Genomic DNA, 10,482 nt, shown 5'->3' with positions numbered 1-10,482 from the left:
AACCTTCAAGCTGGACTTTTAGATCATCCCATAGATCCCTCTCCCGAAGCGAATCCCCAGGGTTCTCCTCAAAGAAAACCAAAGATTGGAATCTCACCCAAGAGCTCCCGGAACTGTTGACAAAGAAGAGAAGCTCTAAAATTTCCCTGTCTTCCAAAAGGTAGAGTGAGAAACAGCCTCCAGGTAAACCTTCAAGCTGGACTTTTAAATCATCCCATAGATCCCTCTCCTGAAGCGCTTTGGCAACACATTAAAAAGAGCATCCTGCAGTCCTCTGAAGAATCCCCAGGGTTCTCCTAAAAAAAAACCCCAAAGATTGCTTTGAGGAAAACAGCTGAGAGATCCAATAATTGTTGACAAAGAGAAGAGAACCTCTAAAATTTCACTGTCTTCCAAAAGATGCAGTGAGAAACAGCTTTGATGAAAACACCACGGTGCAGTCATCAGCACCCTGTAGAAGAAGAAAGAAAAGTCAAACTGCTCACACTACTGAACTATAACTCTGCTCTGCTTTGCTGGAAAAATCCTTGGAAGAATACAGTGGTTTTCTCTGGAGGCGAACTTTCCATGTGTCATGACCAGCAAAAAAAAAAAAAAAAAAAGCCTATAGGAAGCCTCTGACAACTCTGGGGTGCAGGTATGTGAAGCCAAATATTTTGAATTAGAGTCCAGACTGCTAAGTAACATTATAGAGTAAATGGAGAGTAATTACAGAGTCAATTATAGAGTAAGTTATAAAATAAGGTAAAGAAAATTAGCAGAAAGTGACTAATGGTGATGGCGGAGTCATTCAGAGGAAGGTGGTGTTTCTGTCTGAAGTTAGGTACAGTTTTCTAAGGATGGGGAAAAATCTTTTCCACGATGCTGGGTATTTCCTGCTGCTTTATTTCCAGCTGGGCTATGTTGTTCCTGCAAACAATGCAGTCAAATGCATTTTTTTTTCCCCCATACAAAATACGCGTTGAAGTGAAGAAGGAGATTTGTCTGTAAAAGGCTGATGTGTGTGACTAAACATACTTGGTCTTCCTCTTTGTAAGAGAAAACTCATGCAAAAAAAACCTTGGAATTTGGTGACCTTTGATGCTTTCCCTGCATCTGCAAAACATGTGTGTTGGGCCATGCTAAGAAGTGTTTGAAAAGATTTGTTTCTGAGGGTATTTCTGAGGGGAATAGGGCAGGCATGTTGGTGTTGGGCATCTGGGGCAGGGCTGGGCAGAAGGGTCTGAAGTCCTGTGTAACACCTCAGGGGAGAGTGGAGCACATTATTCCAACTTTTGGGACATGGTTTAGTGGTGTTGGTTTCCCAGTTGGACTGGAGGATCCTAGAGGTTTTTTCCAGCCTTAATGATTTTGTGGTTCTGTGATTCTGTCCCCATAGGAGGCATTGGCCCAGCTCCAGAGGGAAAGCCAGCTGGCTTCCATCAGCTGCTGTACAGGGATGCTTTAATGACATTTTCCACAAACTCTGCTGAAAAGCAAGTTTCCACGCTGGAAAAAATGAGCAAGGAATTAAAGGCCAAGTGTGCTGGTCTTAAACTATGAGGCTGAAAAACTAAAAAAAAGGGAGGTAAAGGACACACTTTTTGCAACGTTGAGGGCTCTGAGCAGTGTTTTGCTGTTCATGACTGCATTCTGTCTTTTGGGACCTGCCTGTTCCTCAAAAAAGTCAATTTCAGCCACTAAGCTTTCTCTTCTCTGTTTTGTGATGTGCAGCAATCTTTAAATTTCTTCTTTGTGGCTGTGTTAGGCTAATTAACTGGTCAGAAGACTGATTAGAATGTTAAAGTTTTTTTCTGCAAATTCCACCAGTCCCAGGCAGAGGGTTTAAAGGTTGAAAAGTTCTATACCCATTTTGTTAATTTTTATTTTCTGGAAAACAGGAACTAGTCCTGTTGAGTAATTAGACACTGTCTGTGAATAGTGATGTGAACAGTGCTTTAAAATTCCATTTCTTTCTTCGTCTGAACCCCGGAGTGATTGAGTGAGGTGAATACCTGCATGTGTCAGATAACCACCTTATTCTTCATTTTTCAGTTTCTTTAAGAGGGAAGAGGGGGAAGAACTCCAGGAGTGCTGTCAATGGTTTTCCCCTGTGAATCACTTTGTATTTCTAGTGCCAAAATACCAGGTTCCTTTGGGAGATGGTAGTTCTGTGGGTGGCTGGAGGAAAGGAGGGACTGTCCAGATTTATGAAAGTTGTTACTCTAAAATTACCTTGGTATTAATTTAATGTATTCATTTAATGTAAGCAATATTAATTTAACTTAATGTATTGGTTTAATTCTTTGTAGAATGTTGAAAGAGACCAAAGAACCATCTCATACAAAGTCCTGCCTTTAGTCACCAGAGTAATATCTGCAGTCAAACTATGGCTCTTGCATCAAACAGATTGCTTTGAGTTTTGTTAAAAAAAATAACATGATTCAGTGTATGGTGGTGTATTGTTCAAAAAGTATAACATTATCTATAACATATATTATTTTTTAATGTATTAGAAAACAGAAATCTCCATGAGCTGCTGCTGATAGTTTGGAGGTGCTGACTGCTGGTGGCAGGCAAAATTTTCCTACTTTTTGAATTCAAGACAGTTGTAACTGTATAATCAAATAAGTTAAAAGACAGAATTCATGTTCTTATAACTTTTTTCATGCTTTTTTCATAACTTTTCTTATAACCATTTCATCAGGGCAATGTCAGAGAGCTGACATTGGAAAGCTCTCTGTGGCAGAAGTTCACTGGAAGTTGCTACGAGGCGCTGCAGGAACCTGGAGGAAGCCAACCTGGGCTTGGAAAAGGAATTGGGAGAGGTTAAATCCAAGGTACATGAAGTTGTCCCAGAATTCCAGAGCAAACTCCATTCACTGATTGCTTTGAAGCTTTAGTGCTGAGCAGCCCCAAGTCTTGGTAACTCTTTCAGGTTTGACTGCTATGATACAGGCTCCCCAGAACCCTTCAGGTCAAACGGGTTTGGTCATTCCTAATCTGTTCCTGCCAGAGATAATTCTTTGTGTCTTTGTGTTTCAGAACTGATGAAAAAAAAAAAAGGAAAAGCCAACAGAAGGCTTCGTGGAAGAGAAAAGAACACGCGTGGAAGTGGCTGCAAATCCAGTTCACCATTCAACTCATCTGGGACATCCTGGCACCAGTCTGATTCTGAACAGAAGTCCAGTAGGAAGCATCCCCAGCTCACCCATAGGAGCAGAATCCTTGATGAACAGGATTTCCTCTTCTGCAGACAAGGTAAACATTTTGAAATCCCATCCTCAGCTACTGCTGAAGAGCATCTGTATGCAAGGTTGTGCTTTTTAGCCTAAACTTACAACTCATTTGCAGGGATTACCCATGGTGTGTCTCCTCCTCATCCCAACACAACATCTAGGTGTGCTAGGGGTGAAAAGTTTGGGTTTTGAGGTTGTTTTCCAAGAGTGCCCAGAAACCAAAGATGATGCCATAGGATGGTTCCAGCTAAGCTTCAAATTAAATTTTCTTATCTCGGATGTATGACTATAATAAATAAATCTGCAATAAATCTCACTTTATACTTCATTGTGGGAGATCCACTGTGTAGGAGGCATTTGGGTTTTTATGGGGTTCTCCTGGAGAAGCTGTGAATTTGGTCACTGCTCTCCCTTTAGTCCTGGAGAGAGGGCCCTTCCCTCCCCTCTGCTGGTTTATGGCCTCATTTCTTTGGCCCTTGGAGTTACTGCCTGGTTTTGTGTGGACTTGAAGAGTGTTTTAGACGTTTAATATTGCACTCATGTTAATGGTGTGTTTTCTGTATGATTCTAGTACAAGTGGATCCTGGATGAATTTGTCTCTGAAGAACCTGGACATGGTAATGTGTCATGTTAGAGTAAGTAAAAAGATGACTGCTCCTAACTCTTGAAAACAACATCTTGAAAGCTGTTTAGTTCCTGTGCTAAGCACAGGGTTTTTTCTGCTAGCTTTACACTTACTTGAACATGGCAAGTTTCTGCTCTGTAGAGCTTTAAGCAGCTGCCTGAAAAAAAACCCAAAACCAGCACAAAGGAAACTGACCTATTTCCTCCACACAGGTACACTTGGCTAAAGCTGAAGTCACCTTTCACTGGAGTTAATCCTGAATCACAAACATAAAAGGAGCCCTACACAGAGTTTCACAGACTTCAGCCATCACTTCTCCTCCCTTGTCCAGTGATTGCCTTCAGCACTGACCCATAACACACCCCCTGCTGTCAGTTCTTGGTCTTTGCTGCCCTTTACTCATTGCTTGTGTTTGTAGCTCCTCTGTTTCAGTCTTTTTATTTGAATAGGCAAGAAGAGGCTAATCAGTGACAAAAATTCTCCTTTCTTCGGAGAAAGATCACTCAGTAGTGTTCAGGCAACTGTCAGGGGAGTTGAATGTTTGTCATCCATGGCATCAAACATGTTCTGTGACATGAGGCCAGATGTCCCAGGAGGAATTGCACCTATTTTGTAATGATTACTCCAGAGTCACAGCTTTGCAGTGACTGGTGCTGTTTCAAAGCAGGAAGCCCCTGAGCCAATTTCCTTCTGTTGCTGTCTGCTTTTAATCACAGAGAGTGTTCAGCTCTGGCTTCGTAGCCGTAATGTTCTGACAGTGACCTCTTTGCCCCTCTCTCCTGTAAAAGTAACGTCAGGAATCTTGTCTCTTTTCTTCCCAGACACTGATGAACTTTCAACTACATCTTTGGGAGCTTGTTCCATATCTTGTGATGGATCAGAAGACATGAAAATATGTTTCTGTCAGTCTGAATAAATGTTCTGAGTCTGTTGGATGGATGACAGCCCTGTTGGCCTTCCCTGGTGGTTTTTTGATGCGTAGTCCTCTCCCTCTCCCCCTTCCCTTTTCCCTCCTCTCCCATTGTCTTCCCTCCCCTCCCCCTTCCCTTTTCCCTCTCCCTCTCCTCTCCCTCCCTCTCCCTCCCTCTCCCCTTTCTTCCCCCTTCTTCCCCCTCTCCTCTCCATTCCTGTGTAGTCCCCTCCCTCTCTCCTTTCCCACTTTTCCCCTTTTCCCCCTTTTCCCCTTATCCACCTTTTCGCAGTCCCCTTTTCCACATTTTTCCCTCTTTCCCCCTTCTCCCTTTCCCCTTTTCCCCCTTTCCCCCCTTTTCCCCTTTTCCCCTTTTTCCCTTTTTTCCCCCCTTTCCCCTCTTTCCCCTCTTTCCCCTCTTTCCCCTCTTTCCCCTTTTTCCCCCCTTTCCCCCCTTCCCCCCTTCCCCCCTTCCCCCCTTTCCCCCCTTTTCCCCCTTTTCCCCCTTTTCCCCCTTTTCCCCCTTTTTCCCCTTTTTCCCCTTTTTTCCCCCCTTTTCCTCCTTTCCCCCCTTTTCCCTCTTTCCCTCTTTCTCTTTCTCCGTCCCCTTTCTCCGTCTCCTTTCTGCTTCCCCTTTCTCCTTCCCCTTTTCCCTTCCTCTTTCCTCTTTCCCCTTCCCCTCCCATTACCCCCCTCCCATTCCCCCCCTTCCATTCCCCCCCACCCATTCTCCTTTCCCTCCCCCACCCCTCCCTGCCCATTCCCTTACATGCCTTACCCTGCCCTCCCCTCCCCCCCCAACTTTCCCCTTTTCTCCTTTTCCCCTTTTCTCCTTTTCCCCTTCTCTCCTTTTCCCCTTCTCTCCTTTTCCCCTTTCTCCCTTTCTCCCTTTCTTCCTTTCTCCCTTTCCCCCCTTCCCCCCTTCCCCCCTTCCCCCCTTCCCCCTTTCCCCCTTTCCCCCTTTCCCCCTTTCCCCCTTTCCCCCTTCCCCCCTTCCCCCTCCTCCCCCTCTCCCCCCCTCCCCACTCCCCCTTTTTCCTCCTTCCCCTCCTCCCCCTCCTCCCCCTCCTCCCTCTCTTCCCCCTCTTCCCCCTCTTCCCCCTCTTCCCCCTCTTCCCCCTCTTCCCCCTCTTCCCCGCTTCTTTTCTTCCCCCCTTCCCCCCTTCTCCTTTCCTCCTTTCTCTTTCTCCATCCCCTTTTTTCTCTTCCTTCCCCTTTTTCTCTTCCCCTTTCTCCTCTTCCCTTTCCTCTTCCTTCCCCTTCTTTTTGCTCTTTTTTTTTATATTTTTGTTTTTTTTTTTTTTTCTCTTTGCTTTTTCTTTCTCTTCCTTTTTTCCCCTTTTCTCTCATTTTCCTCCTTTCCCTTTCTTCCCTTTCCTCCCTCTTCCTCTCCCTTCCTCCCTCCCATTCCCCACTCACCTTCCTTCTTTCTCCTCCCTTTCCACTCCCCTTTCCCTCCCACTTTCCCCTCCCTTTCCTTCCCTTTTCTTTTTTTCCCTTCCCTGCCGTCCCCACCCTCTCCTTTTTTGTAATTTTTGTAAATAAATTGATTTGGATTTTGGTTTTAAAGTTTTCATCAGTCTCTGACCCTTATTTCTTGCTGCTACCAGTTCTGCTCCTCTTTACCCTTTTTCATTTTCTGCACGCCTGCTTTATGAAATGGAATAGAAAAACCCCATATTTCTGAAGGAAAAAACATAGCCTGCTTTTCAAGAGTGCAGAAAGGGCCTTGGAAGTAGAAAGACTGCTCCAGAAATCACTTGGGCACGAGCAATGTGATCGTGTCCTTTGCTGCGTGTCTGGCATGGCTCAGTTTGGAGTGCCAGAGCTCAGCTCCAGTTCCCTGTTGTGGGCCAGAGGGTTCATTTTCCTAAGGAAAGCACATGGACATTTCTTCCCAGTGCTTTCTGATGCCACTCAAGTTTCAGAGCCTCATTCTAAAAGAGGCTTCATGGCAGCTCTGCTCTAGAGCTGTCACACGTGGCTCCACACCGAGCCCTCTGATCTGCTCCCTTTTCTTCAGACACAACTCACAGCAGCAAATACTCATCTCACCATCTCCCTTTGGGGATCCAGTCAAAACTTGTGCTGCCTCTGCACAGAATGACTTCTGCAGCCTGACCAGCACCCGACAGACACATCCTGCAGAGGGAGACAGGACTTTCCTATTTGTCAGACAGAAAGAGGAATTTGGATATCCCCAGAGAGAGCAGCTCTTCAAGAAACAGGCAGGAAGCTCTAAGGCACAGACAGCTTTGCCATTAAGGTCTCTTATGGAGAAAAGAATTCACTCCTAAATACTTTTGGTGGAAGCATTGGGTCCCTGCAGAGAAATCTCTGGGGGAGTCCTGTTCCCAGCGGGTCCCACAGCCAAGCAGAGAGCATCCCTCCCTTGGTGGTCTGCAGCTGGAACAAAGGACCTCATCAGCAGGTTTTCCAGTCTATTTGCTAGTTTGTGCTTCCTGTATCTATGGTATATCTCTTTATGTCACACCATACCACACTGTCAGTCATTCTGAAGTTAAGAGGATATCATTTTATTTGTGCAGACCTCTGCTTAGTGAGAGGTACGGCTAAAATCTAAGCCAGGTGTGTCCTGGTTTGGGCCAGGATAAAGGTAATTTTCTGTCTTGTACTTTTGCTTTCTTTGCAGCTGCTCCCCACAGACACTGCTGCTGTTGAGAAAGCCAACGCTGCTGCTGTTCCTGCTGCAGACACCACAGCCTCTCCCTCTTGGCACACACAGATACTTGTTGGCCCTGGGAGTGGGAGAAAAGGAAAACCATGGAAATGAGAAATGAGCCTGTTCCAGGCAGGTGAAGGACAAAGAAGGGATTGCTGAAGCAGAGTGGGCAGGGGACAGAAAGGCATGGGGTGCACCTGGCCTTTAGAATGCCCTTTGCCATGCTCTACCATTGTCCTGTTGTAGCCAGACTGGTGATGTCACCCACCCAGGTGGGTGATGTGGTGGGTGGGAAGTTCAGGAGATGATGAGGGTCACAGTGCCATCAGTGATCCAAAGTCCTCCTGGCAAGCAGTGACAGTGCCTCAGTGTCCAGAACTTGTGCCAACACTGTTTCCTGTCTTTATAATCCCCCTGTGGGGTGGGACAAAAGGCACTTTCACCCCCTGTGTGGATGAAGACACGCTGGGGACGCCCTTGAGCAACCTCATCTGGTTCATCCTGCCTTGAGCAGGGCACTCAGACACGGAGATGCTCAGGGGTCTCTTCCAGCCTGAGGTATTCTGTGATTCAGAATGATCTGGAGAATGATAGCGGGAATGATCTGTAGGATCATGGAGCAGGAGGAGCACGGGAAGCTCATCCTTGAGCAGCTCCAAGAGACACTACTGTTGAATGAGGCTGATGCTGTGGATGGGATTAAGAAGGGAGTTCCATGGGGACAGGAGAAGGGTTGGCTTCAGTTGAGTGGAATCATGGAATCATGGAATGGGTTGGATCGGAACTAAATGATCTTGAACCATTCCGACCCAACCCATTCCATGATTCCATTGTTCTTTGACACAGTCCCAGCCAGTTCCAGGCCTGGGCATCTCCACAGCCACCACCAGGGCTTTGTGATGCAGGGTCTGGGTCCTGGACACCATTGTCATGGGGGTCTCCATGGTGACCATATCTAGGAGAGCACCTCCTTCAGGAGTCAGCAGCTGCCCTGGGTGCTCATGGAATATCTGTGGCAGAAAATGCCCAAGATGTCCATGGAGAAGGAGGTGGAAGCCTGCTCCCAGCCCTCCACAAGACCCCAAGGTCAGTGACTGAAGGAAGGACTGTGGGGAGAGGGCAGCTGTCCCCTGCAGCCCATGGAGGAGCACAGAGGGGCAGATGTGGATCTGCAGCCCTGGAGCACCTTGCACCAGGGTGATGTCAGTTATTAACTGAAATACATAAAATTTTAGAAAAAAGTTACATTTGAGCAATGTGAGCATGTCTGGGGAAAGGGTCAGGAACGTGAGGTTGCTTTTGTCTCTGTGTCTAGATTTCTAGTGAGTTGGCTTCAGTTGGGTGGGAGGTGTCCCTACCCATGCATGCAGGGGATTGGAACAAAATGATCTTGAACCATTCCAAGCCAATCCATTTCATGGTTTTATGATTCTGTGACATGGTCCCAGACAGTTCCAGGCACCAGGACTTTGTGATGGGGTAGGTGCAGTTTTTCAGCTGTTCCCTTTACAGCTGAGACCCAGGCCTGATGAGGAGCCATGACAGCATCTTCATATTCTCGTGCTTTTTTAATCCCATCACCCACAGTTGGTTCCATTTCTCCAGGAACCCATAACATTACTGATAGTGTATGGTTAAATGGGGATGGTGCAGCATGCACAAAACCTTTGCCTCCCAGGCTTAGAGCATGGCATGTGATAAGGATCTACAGACTCATCATTGTATAGATCACATCTCATGCAGATTATTTCTTTCATATCCAAGTGTGGCTTGCCCTTGCCCTTGCCCTTGCCTTCCCTTGCCTTGCCTTCCCATGCCTTGCCTTGCTTTGCCTTGCCTTTGCCTTTGCCTTTGCCTTTGCCTTTGCCTTTGCCTTTGCCTTTGGCTTTGCCCTTCCCTTCCTTCCCTTCCCTTCCCTTCCCTTCCCTTCCCTTCCCTTCCCTTCCCTTCCCTTCCCTTCTTCTTTCCTTCCCTTCCCTTCTTCTTCCCTTCCATCCTCTCCCCCTCCCCTTCTTATATTGCTTTGTAAATGCAGTTATTTGTATTAAGTTTATACAATGTAACCTTTCAGATATGCTCTCTGCTCCCTTTTAACTTTACATGTCTGTAATATATCTAGAGACATTGTGAAAAGTTCCAAAGCTGGTGCAAGAGATTAAAGGAAAAAAAAAAAAGAAAAAAATACCAAAAAACCCCACAAGTATCCTAATGATATAAATGGCCGAGACTCAATATTCTGTTAATGGTTTAATTTAATTAATAAAATTGCAATGAGCAAAACAGCACTGGGTGCATGGGGAGTCTCTGCTCCACTCACACACACCCTGTAAAGTTTAATCTTTTATTGTTGCAGTGAGGGAAGACTTGGACACTCAATATGAGTTATCAGCAAGTAACACTTTATTGATCATCACACAGCATTTTTATGCAGTTCTTTAATAAGCTAATACATATTCTGTAATCTAACTATTCTATTGGATAATGCTTTAATAGGTCAGCTCCACCTTTGATTTCTGGTTTCTCACGTCTTTATCTTGCATATTCAGCTAACCACAAGCATCCTATTGTTGTATAATGGCTACAGTCAAGGATATAGTACCCATACAAGGGGATAGTTAGCTGTATTCATGCAACATCAGCAGATCAGACTAGCTGAGTTTGATGTTTCCCAAGAACTTCTTCAGCCATCTGTAACATGTCTACGTGGTCCTTGTCACGTAACCAATCCTCACATTTTATCTTATATTCCATACTTTAATACATATTCATAACTATTCTAATACGTATTCATGACTGTTCTAGGAATAGGCTGGATTATGTTTATTAGTTCTTGGAAGAGGCGGCCTTCAAAGGGCCGGAAGGAGAACCCAGAAAACTCAGGCCCGTCAGCCTGACCTCAGTGCCTGGCAGGGTTATGGAACAGACCGTCCTCAGTGTAATCACACAGCACCTGCAGGATGAGCAAGGGATTAGACCCAGCCAGCACGGGTTTAGGAAGGGCAGGTCCTGTCTGACCAACCTGATCTCCTTTTATGATCAGGTGACC

General features: G+C 45.8%; 1 long non-coding RNA gene across 2 annotated transcripts; it reads left to right on the top strand.

The window, feature by feature from the left end:
* Nucleotides 1–560: 560 nt before the first annotated feature.
* Nucleotides 561–4,787, top strand: LOC139790758 (uncharacterized). 2 transcript variants are annotated; one of them, XR_011723620.1, is made up of 4 exons: nt 561–637; nt 3,025–3,240; nt 3,790–3,835; nt 4,665–4,787. It is a non-coding gene; the product is annotated as an uncharacterized lncRNA (long non-coding RNA). The 2 variants fall into 2 exon arrangements; XR_011723619.1 differs by having other exon boundaries at nt 3,790–3,853.
* The last annotated feature ends 5,695 nt before the right edge of the window (nt 4,788–10,482 follow it).

The sequence above is a fragment of the Heliangelus exortis genome, unplaced genomic scaffold (assembly GCF_036169615.1).
Source record: "Heliangelus exortis unplaced genomic scaffold, bHelExo1.hap1 Scaffold_135, whole genome shotgun sequence".
Lineage (NCBI taxonomy): Eukaryota > Metazoa > Chordata > Aves > Apodiformes > Trochilidae > Heliangelus > Heliangelus exortis.
The sequence above is the reverse complement of the archived record's forward strand: the minus strand, read 5'-3'. Positions and strand labels throughout refer to the sequence as shown.